At 38.2% G+C, this 25,210-nt stretch overlaps 1 protein-coding gene across 6 annotated transcripts in view; it reads right to left on the bottom strand.

Moving 5' to 3' along the window:
• The window catches only part of Pkib (cAMP-dependent protein kinase inhibitor beta), an 89,887-nt gene that overhangs the window by 24,951 nt on the left and 39,726 nt on the right, over positions 1-25,210 (bottom strand). For all 6 annotated transcript variants that reach the window (XM_050138249.1, XM_050138250.1, XM_050138247.1 and 3 more), the window contains exon 3: positions 12,124-12,191. The gene's annotated coding sequence lies outside the window, so the exon portion shown is untranslated. The remainder of the gene's footprint in view (positions 1-12,123; positions 12,192-25,210) is intronic.

The following is a 25,210-nucleotide window of genomic DNA, read 5'->3' as shown; positions in this document are numbered from 1 at the left end:
TCCATACATTCATGACATTCATGAATTCCTCCATTTCTCAATGTTCTTAGCAATATGACAAATTCTTGTGGTAAACTGAATAAATATAGTAGTAATATTTCTATTATACACAATGGATCTTTATGGAGAGTTTTTTATTTTTGTCTTCTAGTCAAAACATTTCTAATAAAGGAAAAAGCCAAAGGGTGGTTCATTGGGCACATTGTATGCATTCATATAAGCACTGGATGCCCTGGCCCACTTGAACGTTTTTGCCAACTTGTATACCATTACCAAGAGTTTCTCCCTTAGGTAATAAACATTGGGAATTTCTTGTTTTGCAGATACTCAAAAGGAAGAACTGGGTCAGCACAATTCTCCTAGTAGGTTCACACTACAACTTAACCATAACAGGATATTCTGATGTAGGATTCTTTCTGTATACTGTGAATGTGTTTTTATTACCATTGGTTAATAAAGAAACTGCTTTGACCTATGACAGGGCAGAATATAGCAAGATGGGAAATCCAAGCACAGATAGAGGAGAAAAAACTTAAAGTAAGGGAGACTTCAGCCCGTCACCAAGGAAACAAGACATGTAGAAAATGAGGTAATGCTATGGCCATGTGGCAATAGAGAGATTAATAGAACTGGGTTCATTTAAGATGTAAGAGCTAGATAGAAATATGTCTGAGCTATTGGACAAACAGAGTTCTAATTAGTAGAGTTTCTGTATGATTATTCGGGTCTTAGAAGCCAGGAAATGAAAGTGCAGCCTCTGTTTACGATACTCGTTATCTGACTAGGGGTCCTAGACAACAATAACAACCTGGGAAATCATGTGATTTAGAATACTTGGGCTGAGAGCCTGAGGAAGACATGTAGTTGGAATTCAACCTCCCATAAAGACATAGTGATGCTTAGGCTTGGGAGACAGCCAGGCTAAGAAGTCTAATGATCTTTGCAAACATTTTTTATTTAAAATACAACTTGGAAAATGACACACCTGCCCCTGCTAAGTGTCACTCTAACCAAAGGCATTGATTGGTGTCTGGAAATAATGAGTTCTATGTCAGTGTCACACAGGTCCCTAAGTTGCCAATATTGGCTAGATAAGGGGCTGTGTAGTAAAGTTCACTTTTTTATTGTCATCTCAAAATATGTTTTCCTTTTTTTGTTAGGTGGGTGATTTGCATACAAGTAGAGATATTTTTACCAATTCCTAAGAGTCTCTGTTATTATCTGATTACAAACTGTTGTTCACTAGGTTTAATAGCACATGTATAATCCCACAACTCAGGAGGCAGGCTCAGCAGGGTTGCCATAAATTTGAAACCTGCCTGGTTTGCCATAGTAAGTTTCTGGCCATCCAGGGTAACATGGTGAGATCCCCATCTCAATACAAAATGAAACAAAACCAAACTAAACAATCAAGCAAACATCAAAAGCAAAACAAACCACCTTAAATTGATGTCAGGCATGAATTATGGCTTAAAGCCAAAATTTAAGGCTGAGCATCTGATGCAATACTCTGCAACTGGTCCAGCCATACATCCCCTCACCACTCTTCCTATAGATAAGGTTTCTGAGCCAGACACATGTCCTTATCAAAGGCACCAAGCACCTCTTCTAAAAACCCTGCATTAGCAGATTCTACTCTCTGCCTGCCTGTATAATTGTTCGAGCAAACCAATTACATCTTTTCCTCAGCAGCCAGTGGCATCTGCACATCATTATACATAAAAACTGGTCTGTCTGTAGCTCTGAAAATATACAGTGTTCTCCCATGCTGTCACTATATGTTGCTGATCAACTGCCCTCAGCTTTATGACTTTAGCGTCAAATTGCATTTGGCTTTTCCTTTCAATGGGGGTGAATAGATGAAAACATCGCACAGTACCCATACCACTTTTCCTTCTCCCTTGAAAAAGAGCCTGCAGGATAGAAAGGGGAAAAGTGTTGGGTTTACATACATCGTGTGTCCACATCAACCCTAGTGGGGTGCAGCTTACTCTATTCTGCACACCACAATCTACAGTTGTTTCAAATGTAACCCCAACATTGAGTTGAAGTATACAGAGCTGCATCTGGCCCAGTCTAGGATATATGAAGTTTAATGTTTGTTTAAACCACTTATATTAGTGTTTGAAACCTATTGAATCATTTTGTTGTTTCTACCACACTCCTCTAAGAGCCTGGAGACTCTGAGGTGGTCTTTAAGCTCATTGACCTATGAGTCTCTGTTTCGTATGACTTCTCTACCTTTCTAGGGCCCTAGTACCTATGGAACTTCTCTACCTTGCTAGAATTTTCCCTGGAAATTAGGATGTTATTCTCTCTCTTGGATTTATTAACCCCACTTAAACTTCTATTGATATGTCTTCGCTGCTGAATTAAGAGGGCTGGAGACCTGGGGACCTCAGCAAATACTCCATAGCCAAGTTCTCCTCAGATTATGAATTCTCCCACTGGCTAGTAAATTATTCATTTCCCTTCCCAGAAACATAAAACCTTACTCTTATGTAATTGTTTGCTTTTTCCTCCTCTAAGGTTTGTTCTCAGTTCTCCAGTCTCATCTCAGAAGGCTGAAGTCAGGTTATTGTCAGAAGCCATTCTGGCGCCTATGACTGTGGCTCTTTGTTTTCACTTAACAAACGTCAGTTACTTGGGTGATCTTTTGTTCTAGATTGTGTGGATTATTTCCAGCTAACAGTATTCACTCAAGACACTAAAGGAGGTTTAACCAGTAAGGAAATCTCAGTTAATAATTAAATTGTTATCAGTCATACAAATTTAGCAGCTCTTCTTCACTGGGCCTTTAGTTAGGCAGTTGCTTTCTATTTGTCTGTAGGCTGTATATTGCTTTATTGCATTATTTCATTTAATTATTGTTGCAAATATGAGTGTGTGTGTGTGTGTGTGTGTGTGTGTATGGGAGAAAGAGAAAGCTTATAAATGTGAGGTGAGTAAAACTGAATTTTCTAGACGTTAAGAATCTTGCCCTGTGTCAGGATTTAAATTTCTTATATGTAATTCCAGAACACGGATTTTTAGTGATTTCATTATGTTCTATCCAGTTTCTATTGACCTTTATAAAATTGGATGTTATTAATATAAAATAGAAATAGCATAATTTAGAAATAAGCCTCCTAAAACCTACTTAGTACATCCATTTTTCACATGCAAGAATCTCCTCAAAGTATTGTCCTTCTGTGATCCCAATACTTTATACAGTATTTCTACTTTATTATATTATATTGTATTAGTGTGTGTGTTTAACTGTAGTGTTTATGTGTGTGTTTGTTTGCATGCCAGTGGTCATGGAAGCCAAAAGAGGATTATAACCCTGGAGCTAGACTTATAGGGAGTTGCAAATTGCCAAACTGAATTCAGGCCCATTGCGAGAACCACTGAGGCATCTCTGCAGCTCCATTGCCATAGTGCTTTATACTCAAAATACTGTTTAAGCAACTCGTCTGATTCAAAAACTTTGATTTGAATTTACTCTTAATTTTTTTTACTCTTAAAAATATAGGTCATAGAACTGAAAAATATAATTTTGAAAATAATATGTGTTTTTTATGCTCATTCCCTATTATACAGTTTATATATGGGAATAACATATTTCCATATTCATTAAAATTCTTTCATAGAATAAATAGAAAACTCTTGTAATTTATGGTATAAACTTCTATATAATTTAATCACTATGCTATGACTGGGTGAGTTAATATTACCTTCAACCTTATTTTCTTTTCAAAATAGGTAACAGAAATTATTCATTAAAAACAGTATGAGGCCAATGTGAACTTTTATTTTTTTAATGAACTGAAGAGTTTTTCAAATGTTATTTTAGAGTTTTCTTGGTGTACTTTATCCTTATGGCTTTTTATTAGAATATTAAAATGATTTACATCTTATTAAAGACATTTTCTCTTGAAAAGGAGAAAAGACACAAATAATGCACAAAAGGAAACCACTGTTTGATGCACTCACAATAGCAGACAGTTGGGGGCCGCGTGCTACTAGCCTGTCCTTTGAGTCATTTCTACATAGTAAGGCAAATCCACCTGAAATGTTCTACAAAGTCCTGCAATTTCCCTGTGAAACATATAACGAAGATTTTTGTGGCCTTCTCGCAGCTACATACGCCTCACCCTAAATATCCTTTAACCTTAGCTGCTGAATGACCAGCCACTCTGCTCCATCCATCTGCCCTAACATTGACCTCGTCGAATTTCGCAGCCTTTAGATACTTTTTTTATAGCTTTGCTAACAGAATCACTTCCCTCCTGACACCAGGCAGTGTAAATCAATGCCTCTTCTTTCTTCTGTGCTGTTCTGCCAGAAACTGGATTCTCACCTTTGCACTTGATTAAATTGTAGAAAGGAGAAGACAAATAAAATGAGGACTCTGAAAATTACATCCCACCTCTGCCTGCCTGGAGCCTGGCAAACAGAATTTACAGCAAGTTAGCTCTTCCTGAAATCTTTTTTAAAATCTTAATGTGAGAGCCAGGGGACATAAAGGAGGAGGGAAAGAAAAAAAAAACCCTCCACAAAACCAAAACTAAAGAAACTCTATTTGCTGAGGATTAATCTTATGCCAGAAGAATGAAGGATGTATTTGTCTAATTTGTTTGTGTATAACTGTCAATGATGACAGTTCTTATCAACGCAGAGTTCCCTGTATTCCACGGAGCTTTGGATTTAGACTGTCTAGCACCATCTGTATTCTTAACTCTGTGGGTAATTGAGGCTAACAGGTTTGAGAACTGAATTAGAATACAGCTCAAGTCATTACACCTTTCTCACTGCATCTTGTAATCTCTTCTCCACCTTTCCCAGACTGCATTGATTAATTGGTTTTCACATCTAAGGATATATCACTCACTTAGCAGGTTATAATTGGTGGTATTCGCAATGATGAGCAATGCGAATACTCAGCCCTGGAGACCTACGAGCTCAGTTTCAGACCTAAGTAAAATTTTCCTTTTAGTAAATTAGAAATTGAACTAAATTATAAAATAAAATTTTGTTACCCTTGCTACATACATCAGGATATCTGTCGGTGTCTTCCTCTGGTTTCTGCTACCTTTCATTCTCATGAGCAAGTATGAGGCTCACTGATAAAACAGCTTAATATCGTTGTCACGAAGTACTATGTAGGGTACTTTTTCCTTCTGGAGAGACAGTTTCCAGGGAGGCAAGAGCAAATATTTTCTATGCATCAGCCATGGACATCAAGGATTCAGTTGTACACTCCAACTGATCTTCTGCTGCTCTCACTTGAAAAGCCTGTCTTTACAGACAGGAACTTTTCAGTGAATCTGACACAAGAATACAATGTCTGTTGCTATTTTAAGCATTCTACATTTGTTTTCTAGGTCACTTGTATGAACGAAGAAAGACACTCTGAGTTGTCCTACCACTCTGTTTACATTCAAATTCTTCACTGACATCCTATGACATTTGATTAAGGATAACAAAGAACTTTGGAATAGGAAAATTCTCCCAAATCTATTTGAATTATAATAACTGAAGAAAATACCATCAACAACAAAACCAAGCAAACAAACTAGAAAATAATCACCTGACCCTACAAGGGTCTTCAGTAAGAGTCGAGAAAGAGTTGCTCACAGAAAACGTTGCTCAGAGACACTCATTTGGCTGGAAGGGAGCCTTGCCATTTTGAATCTATTGACTGAGATCTCTTTGGCTCTTTCGGAGATAAAAGATGGAGAAAGCTAAAGGCAATATGGAAAAGATCTCATGCGTTTAACTAAAGTTTCACAAGTATTCCTTGATACATTTGCTTACCCAAATCTAGCAAATCAGAAGAAACATTTGGAAATGAGGTCGATATTTACCAGCTTCATAAGAGAGAGAGTCTGCGAATGAATGTGTGAAAGAAGTGAAGAAGACACTCCATGAACACTTTATACTGCCTCAGTCATGCTTTAGTTAAAAGATGAAGCTCAATATCTGATCAATGTGATCGTTGTCCTTTCTTTCCCCAACATAATATTTTTATTGATTATTTTGGAATTTCACAAAATGTACCCCAGCCACATTCATTCCCCAGTCCTCTCAAGTCTGCCCCCTTAACCCTATGACCCTCGTCAACCAAAATCAAGTCCAATTTGTATTGCACATGTGGTCATTGGAGCATGGTCAAATTCCCTATGGCTATCCCCTTAAAGATAACTGAGTCTTTCCCCACCCTCACCCCCACCAGAAGCCACCAATTGTGGAGAGCTATACTGCAGCTTCCTTATCACAATTTTTAAGAGTTTTTCTTGGTCAGATTTTCCCAGATCAACTGTATACCTTACCCTCTTTCTTAACTTCGTTCATTGATATGCATCTTTCTGCTTTAGCAGTTTAGAGATCCCCCAAACCCCCTTTTAATTCATCCTATCCAAACCAACTCTTGGGAAACCGTTCATTCACTCATTCATTCATGTACAGGTTTATGCTCTAAACTAAATGACCCAACTCATTAGTGGTAGCATTTCCACCAATTAACTAATGGAAAAGAAGTATCTTTTTTTTTAAAGGTGGGATACATGTTCCATGAATCAACAAAATTTTGTCTTCTACCTATTTTCAAGTCTGGAAAGGATATTAGGCTTGTGTTTCTAGTACAACCAGATCCACAACATGAGGGGATATCTTAACTGCTTTAAGCATCAGTTTCCTTGGTCCTTTTTTGTGTAATGTTCCCTCAATGTTTGCATTGTAGGCAGGAATACCTATGTGTCTTTAGTTTTCTTTCTAATAAATAAGTAACTACTACCTGTGATCTCACTGATTCATTGTACTGGCTGGTTTTATGTCAATTTAACACAAAAGTTAGAGCTATCTGATTGAAGGGAACCTTGAGAAAATACTTCCATAAAATACAACCTTAATTTTCTGAATTAGTGCTTGTGGGTGATACAATCCTTGAGTTGGTGATCCTGAGTTCTATAAGAAAACGGGCTGACCAAGTCATGGGGTGTAGTATGGAGCGGCAGACTGTGTTCCTGTATTCTTTTAAACACTGCTTGGCCCATTAGTTTCAGCCTCTTACTGGCTAACTCTCACATCTTGCTTTAACCCATTTCTAATAATGTGCGTAGCATCACAAGGTGGCTTACCAGGGAGGATTTTAACCTGCGTCCATCTTGGAGAGGAGAGCTATGGCGACTGCTTCACTCAGCTTTTATTCTCCCAGAATTCTATTCTGTCTACTCTGCCTATCTAATTTTCTGTCCTATCAAAGGCCAAGGCACTTTCTTTATTAACCAATGAAAATAACAAGTAGACAGATGAACTTCCTCCATCAATGGGGAGCAAGGCAGTAACAACACTCCTCCATGACTTTTGCATCAGCTCCTGCCTCCTGGTTCCTTCCCTCCTTGAGCTCCTGTCCTGACTTCCTTCCATGACGAACAGCAATGCTGAAGTGTAAGCCAAAGAAAGCCTTTCCTCCCCAGCTTGCTTTTTGGTCATGGTGTCCCATTTTAGCAATAGAAACCCTAAGAAACTTGTGTTCCACACACCTGCTTGAATCAAACCTAGACTTTCTAGCCACTCATCGGAAACAGGAGAATGCTAAGAAAGAACAAAATGGCTAAACCACAGTCTAATTAAGTGCCAAGCATTTGAAAATAAATTTGTTTTCATTTTAAGACCTATGGACTAAATATACTAACTGTAATAACCTTAACAGTTTAGAATTTTGAAGTCTTTTTACTAAAATTATATCTTATTTGCATCAAAAGCATAAGCTTATAATTATCATGTGCACGATGGCTCTTATTTGGGTTGAATGAAAATGTTCTGGTACAAATTCCCTTGTCATCAGTCCATTGTCCCTGAGGCTTTTAGTCCAAGAGGAGTTCAGTTTTAAATTCCCAGATACACACTGTGCCCTAGAAAACAGGGATTTCAGAAAGCCTGGAATCCTCAAATGCCGGGGTCTGTGAGACTCTGACTATGTGCAAATATGCAAAGAGGAACATTTCTGGCATTTTCAGTAGCCCCTAGTCCAGCATATGGAAGAATGAAAAACAGCATAAGAGCTCAAATTTTTCTTTTTTAAATGCAATCATGCATAACATTCTTCAGCAAATGTTTATGGGTCACAGAGAGAAAGCTGATGTTCCTTCCATCTCCTCACAGAGCCTCTAAAATCTAAAGTACTGTTGATTGCCATGACTAAAATTCTAAGCCAGTTCCACAGTAAATCTAGAAAGGTTTATATAACTTGAAACATGTTTCGGAGGTATCTTTCAATATTAAAACAAACTAGTTATAGCAGGAAATAAGTATTTCTTTGTATTCACAGTATTTTTCAAATAAGGCCAAATAAGATGGACACTTTGCTTTAGAATCTAAAATTCTTCTTTTTCATTTAATCCTTTTTAAACTTACCTTCAGATTTATTTGCAAAACATAGTTAGGTTATTCATCTCTCTATTTTTATATACACATAATAATTAGCACTATACATGAAATTTGTAGTCTTTTAAAAACTATAACTCTTTTTTATTGCTCACATTTTTGCATTATCTCCTCCTTAGTACACTGGATTGTACTGTCTACAATGATCCTGTGATGGAGAAAAAAATAACAACTTTTTCACAATACATTTTAGTGACCTATGAAGGTGACCCATTGATATTAAAATTAACAAGTGTGTTATAGAATTTTGAAATGTTTAGAAATATTTTAGTAGATCTGTTTTAAGATGGTGATCTATATTTTACATAAGAAATTTGCATGTCCCTCTGCTCTAGATGATCACATACATAGTCCACTTTCTTTTCTACGATTTACTGGAATTGATATGAACTAATGGATGTGGTTAAAGGCAGCCAATCAGAACAAAATGAGATAATCCATGAGTAATTTGTCACATAAACACACTCACATGAACACACATATATGGCACATACACATAAACACACATGCAAATAAAAAAGTGAGTTTACAGGATCCGAAGAGATAACTCAGCCCTCTCTCTCAGCACCAGAATCTGAGCTGAATATCCAAAACCCACGTTTAAATAAATGTCAGGCATGGTGGTATACACTTGTAATTCCAGAGTTAGTGAATTAGAGACAGATGATCCCTAAGGCATGCTGGTGTGTTCTTAAAATTTAAGAGTTTAGAGAACATTCCAGTAGTCTAAAGGAAAGGTGAGCATAATTAACAACGTAGCTCATGTCTCCTACTTAACAATCCATAAAATCTCAAGTGATTTGCATTTAAAATTGACCTGTTTTCACAGAATTATATGTGGCAGAGCTAAAAACAATCAGTGACAATACATGAGATCCACAGGCTTTGCAACGGTTTGTCACCTGATCTTGGTGCTTCTGTTTCTTAAATAAAACCTTAGGTGAGCACATAAGCTGTCTAAACCTCTGCTTAGACACAAAACAAAACCTCCCAAATCTGAGGAAACCACGTGTGACAATGCATGTGGGGTCAGTGTAGACAACCCATTAATGTTGTGACAACCCAGGACAGGTTAGCTGGTCACTTCCACTCATCTTGAGAGGTGTTCATCTCTTTTTAAACACATGGTCTTCCTCCTGGATTTTCTTTCTTAGAAAAAAGCACAGCCAGGGACCTTGAGAAAAGGCACAGCATAAGAGGCAGGACAGCAACAGTAGAGGTGGACATGAGACACACAGCCTGCCCCTCTTGGGTCTCAGATGCGTCCTTGCTAAGTGATGTTCCTATGGAAGACACTCTTGCAGATGGATACTTGAACAGAAATGTTGTCTCAAAGAGCACTTTCTACTTTTTCACTGCAAGACTGCTCAGAAGTCCAGTTCAGCAATAGAGAAACTGGTTTCACCTTTGTTAGCTGCTCCTGAAATGGCAGAGGCAGAGCCAGCCTAGTAGTATTAATAGTACAACAGGAATAGAGTGGAGTTGGGGGCAGAAATTCTAATCCCTCTCTTCCGCTGTGACCTTGGGCAAATGGTTAAGGTACTTCCCTCCTCCATGAGTAAGAGACTTAAACTAGATAGTATCCATAATCCTTTTTAGCTGAGAAACTCTGCCATCTAGTGTGTTTCACTCCTGGCTTTTATTAGACACCCGCAACACAAGTCTTTCACTCCTTCCACGTAATCTGGACCTGGCAAACATAAATATATCCCCTTACTTACACAGGCCAGACATGTGCATAGCTTTCTGTCCCAACACCTAGGGATGAAGTGAGGATGTGATTCAAAATATAGAAATCAGACAGTTTTTTTTTTTTTTTTTTTTAGCTTTCTGTCCCAACACCTAGGGATGAAGTGAGGATGTGATTCAAAATATAGAAATCAGACAGTTTTTTTTTTTTTTTTTTAAATTTAAACTGCTACTCAATCTGCTAAATCAGGACATTTCAGGAGGACAATATCTGGGGACACTGATTCCTTAAAACCCAAACAAAAACATTTTCTTTAATATTAATGACCAAGTAGTTCGAGAATCACCATGAAAGGAAAAGTCATCTTTCTCAAAGTCTGGCACACAGATCACTTCGCATTTCCAGTCTTAGATGTTCGTTGAAAGCACTGGGAAGTGTGGCCAAGCATCCGTCCTGAAACAGTTTTCTCGAAGATTCCACAGAGACCAACTTAACACATAAAACAGTTCGTAGATGTTTACTAAGGAACATCATCATAGGATAAAAGCTCAAAATTTATGAAAATGACATAGGAAAGATGGGGAAATATGATAGTAATGTCGACATATTTTATTTCTATGTAGCACTGCTTCTTTTTTCACTTGGTTCCTATCACAACCTATGGAAGCAACTCCATAACATGCCTTGTACTGTCCAAACATCATCAGAAAGTTCAGTTAATTTCCCAAAGATTAGAAAATTAATAAGTAGATGGATTAGAACCCCAAAGTCGTCTCACATAACTAGGAAACAGATCACACCACTACAGAATATTTAAGAGCTGAACACACCCTTTGAAATAAATGATTTGCTAAAACTTTTCTGATGAGGCAGCTAGAAATATGTCAAGTGCCTATTGACTGGTTGTATTGGCTACCCTGCAAATGGTAAGGCTATTATAGCAACTATACATTAGCCAAGATAAAATGAATATTAACTAGTAAGTAACAGTGATTCAAGGATTTCGCTGGATCATTTCAGGTCAACAACTTTCAAATACAGATATTTTCTACTCTGAAACCCAGGCATATGCTGTCTAGATTTCCCAGCTAATAAGAATGCTGGTGAGTGGCCTTGCTTTTTGATCTCTCTTTACACCATGCCCTGGAACTGCATTCTCTAACTTAATATATATCCACTCATCATGGCTTTAGTGATAAATAAAAATAGCCTTATTAAACGCGCAGTTTTCTTTCAAACAATAAATAGTAAAAATACTATCATTACAGATAACATTTGGAGGACAGATTTCTATTTGCTTTTCTCTTACTGGTTCCTCTAAATTTACCTAAAAACACATCTGTAAATATGTTTGCTTATCTTCAACTCTTCACTAAGTAGAACATGATGGGTCTGTCAGATTGCCAGATCCAGAACTGGCCCATTGAATACAATTATTATAACACAGTACTAGGCTTTTAAAAATGTGTTGAAATGAACAAACCTTAGCTATGTGAGATGCATCATGAGCTTTTAAAAAAACCTACTAAAACTGTTAAGCATGGACAATACGAGTTATATGACTTTTAAATGAATAAACATTCTTCTCTTTCCTGTATTCATACCTTTTCTTTTTTTCTCTTCCTTCTTACCTGTGATATAAACTTTCTAAAATATGTTTACATAAGGTACCTCATTAGATCAATATGTAACATGCCAGCCTCATCCATATGTGGAAACATAAACACATAAGAGAAAAACACAATGAAAATGTCATCAAAAAAGAAGAATTGGCCAAAGAATAAATGCAGTATTCACTAGTTGTACATACATGTGTTAAATGATTTCTGATTGTGTTTGGTTTCATTTATAATATTTTGTTGCTGTCTTTGAAGAAAGGTCGATTTTTCAAATTTTCATGCCCATTCATATTGTGTGGTTATATTTGGTCAAACAAAGGAGCTATTTCTTTCCCCGAGTCAATATCTAATTTTTTTAGTAGAGAAACATGAAAGGATACTTACAAATCTCTGATTAAAATGTGCTGTTATTTCTAAGAGAGGTGAAGGGCGATGCCAAAATTCTTTCTTTCCTGAAAATGGAAAACAAAAAGGAAGAGAAGAAATACTCATTGGAGAACGAAAAGGAGAATAATTAAGTTAATAATAAAATTTGAATATTTTGACTGTGTTTTTGAAACAGGTTTAAACTAATAAACACTATGGTTTTCCCGGTTTCCTTCGGAAAAGTAGAACCTCTGAATCAATGACACTGTGTGCTAAAAATTCAAAGGGATTTCACTCCCAACACCAGATGTACCTATGATTATCAGTTAAAAAATCTATGGAGTAATTAGTGCATCAGCACTGAACAAAGGCAAGTTGAGAAAAAAATTCATCTCACAGACACAACACACAACAGCAAACAGTTTTGCACTCACCCACAGAAAGATCATGTAAGAGAACCGTGACATTGCTATATTTTTGAGAAGTTGTGTTTATCCATCACACATTTAGAACATGCTCTCGTGTAGCGCATTTGGAGAGGATGTGGAATGTCTCCCACAGGCTCGCGCCTCTGAACTTTGGTCCCTGGATGGTGGTGGTGCTCGCTATTGAAACTGTAGGAAGTGAGACCCAGCTGGACAGAGGAGGTTACTGGGAGTGGACTTTAGGGTTATAGTCTGATCTGGGTCCACCTAGTCAACTCTTCTTTTTCAACAATGTGTTAAGTATCTGTGCCTTCAGCTCTTACTTCCTATGATGACTCCAACTACCCTGTGTTTCTTGCTAAGTTAAACTGTATCCCTCTAGCTGGTGCCCCAAAGAAATTTTGCTTCTCTCAGATTGTTGTTTCTCTCAGGTATTCTTCCACAGGAGCCAGAAATGTAAGAGAGACTGACACATTTCATCCAAGTGCCCAGCACAGATACGGGTACCACAGAGAAGGAGCCATCTTCATTCCAGCTATAAAAATGGATTTCATACACTCAGTTCCTCTCCACAGAATGGCCCCTGGCTCTTGGCTGAAGCATGCTATACCAATAGGATGAAAAGTTGTAAGAATCTGACTTTCCAGTACCGGTTCACATTAGCCACTCAGAAATGGGGTGTTTTGCATGTTCCTTTTGTCCCAGGGCAGTGTGAAATTCACCCTTTCTATATTGTTTCAGCAATCTGCATGCTTGCTTCCTGGAGGTTCACTCTTTACCTACTTTTTGGGTGAAGTCATTTCACAGAAAATCTGTTCATTCCTTTCCAAGCTTACCATCACTATGTAATCAAGCTCAAGAGTCTTCACTTGGCATAAGCCATCCTTCAGTAATTAACTCCACTCTACTTTCTTCCTTGGTTTTTACTCCAGTCAAATATACCCCAATACTAAAACTCTAATGTTATTCCCAGGCAGTGGGTGTATATTTGCCTTTGTGGCTGAGGCTCTTGACCCTCAATTTTCTCTCACCCCTTGTTAGCATCTATTCATCTGTTCTAGGTCAACTTGGGCAGCCCTTCCCAGAATCCCTTCACATCTCTTTCAGACTAGGTAGAACACTAATTATCCCATGCATTATAAATTATAAATTGTTCTCAGTGGCCACCTTTATTCTCATGCTAGCTTTTTTTTTTTTTTTTTTTTTTTTTGCTTTTTCAAAACCTTTGGAGGGCGTGAACAGTGACTCATTTGTCTTATCTCTAGTACAACATTTCGCAGATTGTGGAAGGAATGCAATAAATAATTCGTTGAACACCAAGGTGTGTGAGGTTCTTTTGAGACTTACAGCTTCCTGACTATTTTATTTCCTTGTGAGAATTTTTAAAAGTAGAAAGAGGACATTTTTAGTTTCGTTCCTCTACCCCACTTCTCATATGGTTTCTTACTGTTCCACTCACTTAGGGACGTCTTCCCTTCAGTAGTCTTACATTTGTAGGCCAAATAAGAGGAAGTGAGAAGAGGAAGAGAAAAATAAATGACGAAACAGTCATATGAGAAGTAACAAGAAGACAACAATTTGCAAACTTAAATATTTATAGACTATAATGCCTATATGCATCACTAAAAATCCAAAATAAAAAATGTCACAACCCAGAGCTAGTGCCAGGACAGGCTCCAAAGCTACAGAGAAACCCTGTCTCGAAAAAAAAAAAAAAAAGTCACAACCCCACTTTCTTTTTCTAACCATTTGCACACTCTCCTTGACAAAGATCCAGCAGAAGGGGCAAACAGGATTTCACTATGAAGTCACCTGATAAAACCATGCACTGATGCTTGCAGTTGTTTTGTTTTGCTTTTGAGACAGGGTTTCTCTGTTTAGCTTTGGAGCCTGTCCTGGAACTCACTCTGTAAACCAGCCTGGCCTCAAACTCAGAGATTTGCCTGCCTTTGACTCCTGAGTGCTGGGATTAAAGGTGTGCACCACCACCACTTGGCCCACTGTTTGCAGTTTTTAAATGCTAGTTAAAATCTCTATAATTTTATGACATTTCCAGAATTAAATTTAGAATTGATTTTTGTTTGTTTGTTTTTATTTGTTTGTTTCATTTATTGTGTTCTTCCTCTGTGTAGCCCTGGCTGTCCTGAAACTTGCTCAGCAGACCAAGCTGGCCTAGAACTCAGGAATCCATTTGCCTTTGACTTCCAGGTACTGGGATTAAAGATGTGCACCACCATTACTTGGCTAAAATTAAATTTTTTAAAAAAAAGTTATAATTTTTGCCTACTGTTCACAATAAGACAAACACATGAAATAAGAATATAATAGAACAATCATTTTCCTTCCTAACTTCTTTTTGACTAATGTCACACACAAAATATTTCTCCAATGGGCTTTGAAAACAGTTTTAAGCTCATTATTTTGACTATTGCTATATTAAAATTCAGATTTACAGATACTATGATAAACATAAATGCAATAAAAATTGAAGCTGAATGAATCTCTGATGTGGGATTCCTCTCTGTACGCTGTGAATATGTTTTATTGCTATTGGTGAATAAAGAAGCTGCTTGGGCCTATGTTAGGGCTGAATATAGGCAGGCTTGAAGAGATATAGCAGGAAAGTAGGCAGAGTCAGGGAGAAGCCATGTATCTGCCACAGGAGATAGATGCCCAACACTGGACAGAACCTTACTGGTAGGCCACAACCAAGTGGCGACACACAGATTAATAGAAATGGGTTAATTTATGTTATAAGAGCTAGCTAGAAATATGCTAATAAGCCAAGAAGTGTTTTAATTAATACAGTTTCCATGTGCTTATTTTGGGTTTGGGCAGCCAAGACAAACAAGCAGCCTTTTGCCAACAAATCTCTAGTCATCCTTTTCAATTAAACACTTTATACAAAACTATAAAAATTCCTGAAAAAGTTTCAAGAAAAGCAGGATATACCTACTATGTCTGTAGTATTGACATACTACAAAAATATGTATTGACATGACCCAGAGTCGTCTAAGAGGAGACTCTCAATGGAGGGACTGTCCAGATCCAACTGGCCTGTATTTGTCTATGAAGGATTGCTATGATTGGTAATTAATATGGAAGGACCCATCCCACTGTGGGCAGTACTATCCCTAGGGCAGATGGTCCTAGACTGTATAAGAAAGCTATCTAAACAAACTTGAAAGAAAGCCAACAAACAGTGTTCATCCACGATTTCTGCTTCAGATTCCTATTAGAATTCCTGTGCCATCGTCCTTCATAATAAAGTGTAACATATAAGCTAAATAAACCATTTTTGGTCATGTCATTTGTCATAACCACAGAGAGAAAACTGGAGCAATATCTTACATAATTTTATTTTTTTAAGTTATAAAAATTATTAGACTAATAAATGCTCAATTATAGTTGCATATATATTAAACATTTAAAGATAAATGTAAAATGAAATGAGAATGTGTTTGTGGTGTTTGAACAAGAATGATCCCATAGGCTCTAAATGATTGCTCTAAATGATCCCATATATCTAAATGATTGGTACCAAGTTGGCAAAAGTGGTTTTTGGAAGGATTAGCAGGTATGGCATTGTTGGAAGACGTATGTCACTGTGGGTTGGCTTTGAAGTCTCAAAAACCATGTCACACCAATTCACTCTCTCTGTGTCTCCATGTTGTGGATTAGGATGTGAACTTTTGGCTACTGCTCCAGCACCATGCCTGCTTGTCTGTTATAATACTCCCTACCATGATTGTCGCGTACTTACTTGTAAGAGGCACAAGGTCCATGTGCTCACGATAAATACCAGGGAAATCAGGAATGCTAAACATGCAGGGTTGTCTATTCAAAGGTAGAGATATAAGACCTATTTTCTGCCCAGGGGGCTAGGTGCAGCCTGATGACCTTTGCTCTATCTGTATGATCAAGACCACAGCAAATCCTCTCCCTGACTTTTAAGAGGCATCAGCAGTTCATCTACAGAATTTACGTTTATTGAAGAGGTCACATGTCCTTTCAATGTAATCGTGTCTTAAGCTTTATTGTATCTATAGGATTTAGTTAATTATCACCAGGAAACTTTTTTTTCCAAATTGTATTGTTATTAAATATGCCTGAAAAAAAATTGGTGCCAGGCTCCCGAAGTTTGAACCAATGCCAGCTACTTAGTCATGCTGAACTGGACTTCCTTCTTGTCTATCATGGATCAATACTCTGCTGGCCATGGTATTTGCAGAGACTCCCACCTGCACTCACTCTCTGAAACTGCAAGCCAGCACTTCCTACTGAATCTAGGTTCTAGTTAATGTTATATTAACATAATTATATTTAAGACCAGATGCTCCATACCTATCATGGTAACATTAATAATCAGCTCAAATGAAGCTCATTTGTTTGGGAAAGGCATATCTGTGTGCTCCAGGATGGTTCGAGACAACCAAGCACTGTATGATCATGAAGCTCAAGCCTCAGCTTGGGCTACAGGAGACTGGTTTTTTGCACATGTAACTTAATAACAAAGTCTATCTTCTCTAATTTCTGATCTTTTTAGAACCAGAGAGAAGGTGCCACTGAAGAGGACTGCACAGACTGGGCCATCATAGCTGTCACTCACAATGTCCAAGAAGTATTCTTAGCTAAAAGTAAAAACTATTGATGCCATTAAAGTCCAATTTAGAACGTAACATTTTAATACACATTTTACAAATATATATTCTCCTTAGAACAATGATTACTAGACAAGTTAAATTCTAGGCATTACACTAGATATATTAGCTTATTTAGATATAGTTCAAACTAAGATATTAAATTTAATTTAAAGGCAGACAAAGGTTTCAGATAAGATTTTTTGAGACGTAAAAAAATCAACACAAACGTATTTAATTTAAAAAGTCTTTTTTCCTCCCCACCTGATCATGGCTACGTGGCTAATACGTCCTATCTGAATGCACACTTCCTCTAATAGCACCTTTTCCATGTCAGGGCTTATCTAGCTCTGGGAAAAACAGCAGCTGCCGTGGTGATTTACTAAAGCCTGTTCTCAAAGCTGCTGCTGCTACCGAAAGCTGTGCTTCTGATGTCAGTCATTGTCTTCCTGTTGTAGGACCTGTCACAGGGTCATCAGCCTCATGTACTGACTGTGTCGATTGATAGTCTCCTTGCATGGCAACACATCACACAGAGCTTGTTGAAAGCACCATCTCACAGACCTTTAAACACCAGAATAACCACACAATCATGAAATTGCAATTGTGAAAGAGATGATTAAGAAAAAAAAAAAAAAACACTATTACCATGCTGAAGGACTAAGTGATTTTCAGTTGAATGATCTCAGCCACCCTCTATGTTGCCCCAAGGGGTCGTTCGCAGCCAATCATATTTCAATTGTAACAGAAATGTCAAATTTAGGGTCATGAGTGGAGTATATATCTCAAAATGATATGTCAAAATCACAGCCCCTAGTACCTGTGAATATAATTGGACTTGGGAGTAATTGTTGGAAGGTGACCAAATTAAGTCCCGGTAGAATTAGATGAGTCATTAACCAAATATGACTGCTGTTCCTGTAACAAGAGAGGAGCCAGTGCTTCATCTCAATACCTGCAGATATTGATTTCCCTTCATCACCATGGTGACTGACACCCAGGAGAACAAAGGGTATGTTAACAACATTAGAATATTATTTTCATGAAAATTTCCCAAGCAAATCGAATGCCGAGAAAATGATTCCAAAGGGGCCAGAGAATGACAGGAGCAGAGAAGTGAGACACTGAACTCCTGCTCTGGCATCTCCCTTGAGGGCAGAGACACAGGTGCTAGAGTCAAGACATCTTTGGATAGCGTTAGCTCTGTCACTGAAAAACCTAAAACACTCTTTGTAACCTTCAGCCTGCTCATGAGCAGCACAAGACGAAAACTTTCACCAAATTCACACAGCAAGTCTCGGTAATGACTAGCAGCAACTACTACTTATCTGAGCGCTGGTCCATGGCACTTTACACGTGGCAGAAATAACTACCCTCCCAAGGATCCTGCTTTTTCTCTTTTGATCAGAAAGAAATGAGGCCAAAGAAAGATGAGTCAACTCTAACATACCCATGTGTCATAAAAATTACGTCTACATCCAGACTATATCAAACCGGAAAATTTTACTCTTGAAAACATCTCAAATTTTGTTGGTAGGACACTTCTAAAATATATCAATTCCTCTTTCTTGTTTGTTTAGATACTGATATCTACTATCAGTAGATATTTAGAAGATATTAGATAGGGTAGTATATTTTATATATTTTATATGTTATTATTGGACCACCTGTAACATTTATGAATATTAAATATCATTAGATGATGCATTATATTATTTTCATAGACCAGAACAGTAATTTCTTATAGTAAAAGCATGCTTATCTTTTCAAACTTTGCTTGATCTTTCACATATAAAGCTTCATATATCCAAAGAATCTAGTTATCCTATCCTAAATAGTTTTTCTGGTTGAAACAATGTAAGTTGTACATAATTTGATATTTCTCAACTTTTCCAAATTGTTTCTTAAACAATCAACTGTTTAAATCTAAATATAACTGTTTACTTTTAAGAAAGACTTCTAAAGATGTTAAGATGCAGAAGGGGATGACTACAGAGAAACATCTCCTGACACATCAGGGTGAATGCTCAGATGAACTGAGAGAGACCGCAGCAGCATGGACAAGACCCGCCCAAGCTCAAGCCAGACAGAATCCCAGAACAGATGAGGGCAGGTAAGCAGAAAATCCCAATAGCCATGATGCTATTTTAAATTGGTCCCCTAGAAGAAAGAAGGTAAGTTTTCTTCAATGACGTGTCAGGGGTTATATCAGCCCTACCTCAAAACAGGTTTATGACTTATGAATACTTGACTAATTGATCTCGGCAACTTCTGTGGTTGGTTTGGTTGGATTGTTGAACATTTACTCAGAGGATTTTTACTCCACTGTTAAGAAAAATGAAAGCATAAAATTCACAGGTAAATAGATGGTACTAGAAGAAAAAAAAAAAAACATCCTGAGATAGCCCTGACCTCAAAAGATAAATATGTTATGTTTTCTCTTAAATGCAGATGTTAGCTTTTAAGCCTTCAACAAGCATGCTACAATCTTTTCCATTTAAAATCAGCTCCTAATATATTTTTTCTGAATAAACTACTCATTTCCAGATGAGAACACATTTTGCTTAACTGCTTAGTAATAGGCACAATCAGCCTTTAGTCTGTTGGAAGCCACGGGGACTGTTTCTTCCTAACTAATTCTGGTATCTTCTCTGTGGTTTGTACTCAGCAGTCCTTATTCTTACAGTGGCATTGCAAAAGGACACCTTAGGAGGTAGGGTGCAATGTGGGTTCTAGGTCATTGGAGACAGACCTCTGAAGGGACAGTGGGACTCTACTCTTCATTTTTTTTTCCTGTCCCAGAAATAAAGCAATGAGCTTCTCTGTGGTCCCTGTTGTGAAAGGGTTGTTTTATGGGCCTAAAAGCAATGGTGTGAGCCAAATGTAGATTTGAATCCACAAAGCTGTAAACTTTCCCCTTCACTAACTGCTTATCTCAGGCATGTGCCCAATAGACGTCTGCCTGACACATTACTTAAGCACCATATGCCCTGACAGCTCTCAGCCAGGAGACCTAGGAAAGGAGAATGTGACTATGGCTTTGGCTTATAAAGGAGCAGGGGTCCAGGACCATGGAAGGTTTGGGAATTGAAATACCCTTCAGAAAAGAAAATGTTTAACTTATTTTATCTCGCTTGTGCAGTTCTGCACCTGGACTCCAGCAGGCCTGGCTGACTTGCTGGAGTGACTAAAGCAGAATTAGGTCTTCTGAGATCTGGGCCACTGTTCTTTGCACGACATGCAGAGCAGAATCCTAATTTATTTGCTCGTGCCCACAGGAATGAAGCTGTATAATAAATCCACCAAATTTTTATTTTATTAACTTTTATTGGTTTTCTGTGGTTTTCACATCATGCCACCCTGATACCACCCTTCTCTCCATTCCCTTCTTCTACCATAGTTCCTAACCCACATCTGCCCTCTGCCCTTGCCACCTCCACCCACCAAAGCAAAACAAAGTTTAAAAGGAAAACCAAGTAGAACAATACAGAAGAAAGAAAATGAAAACGGGAGGGAGGGAGGGACGGAGGGAGGGGGAAAAGGAGGGAGGGAGGGAGGGAGGGAGGGAGGGAGGGAAGGAAGGAAGGAAGGAAGGAAGGAAGGAAGGAAGGAAGGAAGGAAGGAAGATAGGTCAGTCTCCTTGTGGAAGCTGTGGAGTGGCCTGGTGAGTCACACACACATTTCACCCTCTAGTCCTTTCTTCTTCATTTGCAAGTGTTCATTGCCATGAGTCATTGGTCTGGCTGGAGGCCTCTGTCATCTGTCACAACAACTATCCACATTGGGCTCTCACCAGGGATCCTGCATGCCCACAACCACCAGTTCCCTCTCGGGGACTTCCTGTGTTGTTCTGCTCATGGAGAGCCTGCAGCTTTAGATCTATAGGTTTCTCCCTTTCCTATGCTAAAACAGTTTATAGTTGAGGTGGCTGTCTCAGCCCATGATCCCCCTCCTCCCCTGGCAACCCAGGCCATGGATATCTGTACAGACCCCAGCTGCAGCAGGACCACAGACCCAGACATAGCTCTCAGCAACAGCTCGGGCCCAGACACCACCATCGCCTAGGTAGTGGCACAGACCACACAGATAGTGTTTTAAGGAGACTTTCCTTCTATGCAATAAAGTTTACCAAGCCCTGCTACTGTTCAGAAATAACAGCAAATGATTATATTTAGCTCTTTTATACATCTAAAAATTTGTTTGCTATCTTCTAATTAATTTGTACAGGAAAATTAACATGGCTGGTAATTTTTGTGTTCTTGCAAAACATAATAATATGCCATACAGGATAAATGTTTCCATTTTTCCTTTTCTTTGTTGGTTATCTGTCTTGTGTTATTTCAAGGAGGTCTTTTATTTTACTTTTCTTTCTTATTCATTTATTTACTTGTATTTATTATTTATTTATTAGGGGTTTGTTATTTGTTTTATTTTGTTTTGTGTTTGTTTTTTGAAACTGGATCTCTCTACTAGTCCTGGCTTTCCTGAAACTCGTTATATAGATGAGAATGGCCTTGAACTCACAGAGATCCACCTGCCCCTGCCTCCTGAGAGCTGGGATTCAAGGTGTGTACGACCATGCCTAGCTATGTTTTATGTTTATGTCCTCTAAAAACAGCTTGCATGGAAATCTCTCAGCTGTCAGATTTTTGGTTTTTTTTTTGTTTGTTTGTTTGTTTTGTTGGTTTGTTTTTCCAGACAGAATTTCTTTTTAAATAACTCTAGCTGTCCTAGAACTCACTCTGTAAACCAGGCCTCTAATTCACAATGATCCACCTATTTCTGCCTCCAAAGTTCTGATATAAAAGACTTTTTTTTTTAATCTCCTCTGAGAGAAGCATGGTAAGGACTGAACATCCCCAGTGCCAGTTTCTCTGAAAACATCCTTCCAACGAATCTAACATTTATGCTAACGCTTTGTGACAGGTTGTTTTGTTCACCAGCTTGACTGGACTGAGAAACATCTTATCCATTAATGGAACACATCTTTGTGGAGGCCATTCTCACAGGTTTAACAGAGAAGGAACGATCCATCCTGACTGTCAGCAGTGTCATCTTATGAGATGGGTTCTGGGACAGAATGAAAAGGGATGAAGGAGAAAAGGAGAAAGCCAGCTGATGCCAGCATTTCCAGCCTTTTGCTTCTTTCCTTCTTTTTCTTCTCCTTCTCCTCCTTCATCATTTTTGCCCTTGATTACTTGGGGATTTCACAGAATGCCCCCGATCACCCTTACTTCCTAATCTTCCCATGCTCACCCCTCCTTATTGTCTCCCCTCCAAAAAATTGCTGAAAAGAAAGAAAAAGCCCAATGTGTGTTATCATACAGATACTAGAGCATGATCAAGTTCCCAGAGGCCAGTCGCTTAAAGAAAACGGGTCCTTCCTCACCCCCACCGCCACAAGTAGACATCTATTGTGGAGAGTGACACTTCAGTATTGTTCACCACAATTTTTAAGAGTTCTCTTCAATGGCTTCCAGTTTAAGTTGTTAATTTTTTCCGGGGGTGGGGTGAGGGTAGAAGCTGTCATGGAAGCCTTCTATGTCTCTCTTAACCGTGAGTCTGCAGTCATTGATGCCACTGCTAAAGATCCTTCCTTGTCCTTTTCAGTCAGAAGAAGCACCGTTCATGGACTTCCATGTGGTATGTGGCAACAGCACAGACCACAGATAACCACCTGGACTCTGGACAGTATATGTCACAGGCTTCAGCGTGGTCTCAGGTGTCAGTCCAGGCCATAAACACCAACACTTGAGGCAGCCCAGCCCAAAACAACATGGCTTTAGGCAGCAGCACAGACAAACAGGCATCCATACGGTTTTCAGTAGTAACACGGCCATGGACATCAACTATATCTCCTGCTGCAGCAGGACCATAGACCCAGACATGGCCCTGGCAGCAGCAAAGGCCACGGACATCAACATTGCCCTCAGCAAGGTCTTCATTCCACGTCTTGACCCGTGGAGATTCAGGGAGTTCTACTAACACACTCCTCTTTCTATCGAACCCCTTTCTACTGTCCCTACTAGATTCTTTTAAGTCGCCACCAAAATAAGCTTTGCCTCCCCTCTGTCATGTTTTCTAGGTGTTCGGTATAGGTGACAAGAAAAGTAAGAACACATGTAATTTTCTTGGCTTTAAAAAATAAATACAAGTGTACTTTATATTTTATAAATCTTATTATCTTTGTCAAATCAGTTGATAAATACTAATTATCAATTAGTATTTATTAGTATGATAATTAGTATGATAAATACTAATTATCAAGAGAAATACAGATCTACATCAGAAGTAATTTTTCAGTGTCGCTAACCATCCATTTCCTGTAACTAACATGAGACTAAAGCGTTGTTCACTCAAAAAGTCCTCATGACTGTATTTGATAATGTCTAGTTTTCACTTCTCATGAAAAACATCTCAATTAAAAATTTAAATAACCCCATCCCACTCTTTAATATTTATATAAAAATGTTATCTCCATTGACATTGATATTAAATTAACATTATGAGGTGGTCTGCAGTGCCCACCCCATTTGTTAAAGCAAATGAACGGCATTGCTCCCGTAATATCATCAGGCACTTTGCATGTACAGGAAGTATATAAAAATCTTTATGGATTTTGTTGTTTTTCAACACTAAATAGTATTAATGGACAGCGAACACTGATTTTTCTATTTTATACACAAGCACCAAGTTCTAATACGTTAAGTAAAATATCCAAACTTTCTTATTTAGAAAGTTTATGTGCTACAAACAAATCCCTCACTCTAAGGTAGCAGTAATAGCACTAACATTATTGTCAATGATAATAAGATCAGGGAGCAATTGCTATGTGTAACACAAAGTTTTAAGCAAGCATACAAATGCTGCTTGGCTGATCTTCCTAACAATTTTATAAATCACAGCATTATCCCTAATTTACCTGAGCACTGTTAGTTCTTTTGCATAAGCCATGAAATGCTTGGCTGAATCAACTTAAGGGGAAATGTTTTTGATTTCCATTTGCAGAGTCTTTCCTCAGCTCATGCTTTCTTGACCCCATTGCATAGCAGGACATCACAGGAGCAGGAGTGGCAGAGGGGTGGAGGGCGTAGGCAGAAGCAAGCTATTTATGATTATGGTCAGAACAGGGGCAAGAAGACACCCCCAAATCCTTGCCCTACTGACATTCTTTCTCCAGTTGGGCCGTACATTCTAAAGTTTCCAAAATGCTGCTTCTAAGGGACCAAATATTTAGAATTTGAGACTGTGGGGAACATTTCATAGTCAAACTGTAACAAAAACACAAGGTATATTTCTCTGCCTTACTCCCACTATTCTCAGTTTTTAGGAACTGTTCCTTATTGCTCCTGTAAGTGAGAAGACAAAAAAGAAAAGTAAACTTAGAACCTTCAAAAACAACAGCAAAAATACTAAAGTTTTAATTTGGGTGGAAGCCTGGCTAAAGCATAAAACATAATAGAATTAATTTTTATGTTACTGTTTTAAACAATCAAAAGATGCTATCAAACTGGCATTATGATAACTCTTTCAAGATATAATCAACCCCATTAAATGAGAAGCTGTGGGATATTCCTTTACACTGTGTGAATATATGTCACTATGATTGGTTTTAAAGAAGCTGACTAGCCAATAGCTGAACAGGATAAAGTTAGGTGGGAGAGCCAAACTGAGAATGATGGGAAGAGAAGGGCAGAGTCAGAGGAGTGGTCAGGAGATGCAGGGGAGCAAGACATGCTGGAGGACAGAAAGGTAAAGTCACACACCACATGGCAATCATAGGTTAATAGAAATGGGTTAATTTAAGTTGTAAGAGCTAGTAGAGCTAGTTAGTAATAAGGTCAAGGTATTGGCTGAGCATTTTTAATTAATATTGAGTCTGTGTGTCAGTTATTGGGGAACTGGCAGACAGGAAAGAAAAGTCTGCCTACAAGAAGCAATCTGGGGGGGGGAGGCTTCAAAATGCACAGGTTCAGAATTGACAGTGTCAAGATATGAACTCAGATCATGAATCCAATACAAATACATGAACTACTGGTG

The sequence above is a fragment of the Alexandromys fortis genome, unplaced genomic scaffold (assembly GCF_014885135.2).
Source record: "Alexandromys fortis isolate MF-2015 unplaced genomic scaffold, M_Fortis_MF-2015_v1.1 scaffold_14, whole genome shotgun sequence".
Classification (NCBI taxonomy): Eukaryota; Metazoa; Chordata; class Mammalia; order Rodentia; family Cricetidae; genus Alexandromys; species Alexandromys fortis.
This window is presented reverse-complemented; position numbering and strand designations above follow the sequence as displayed.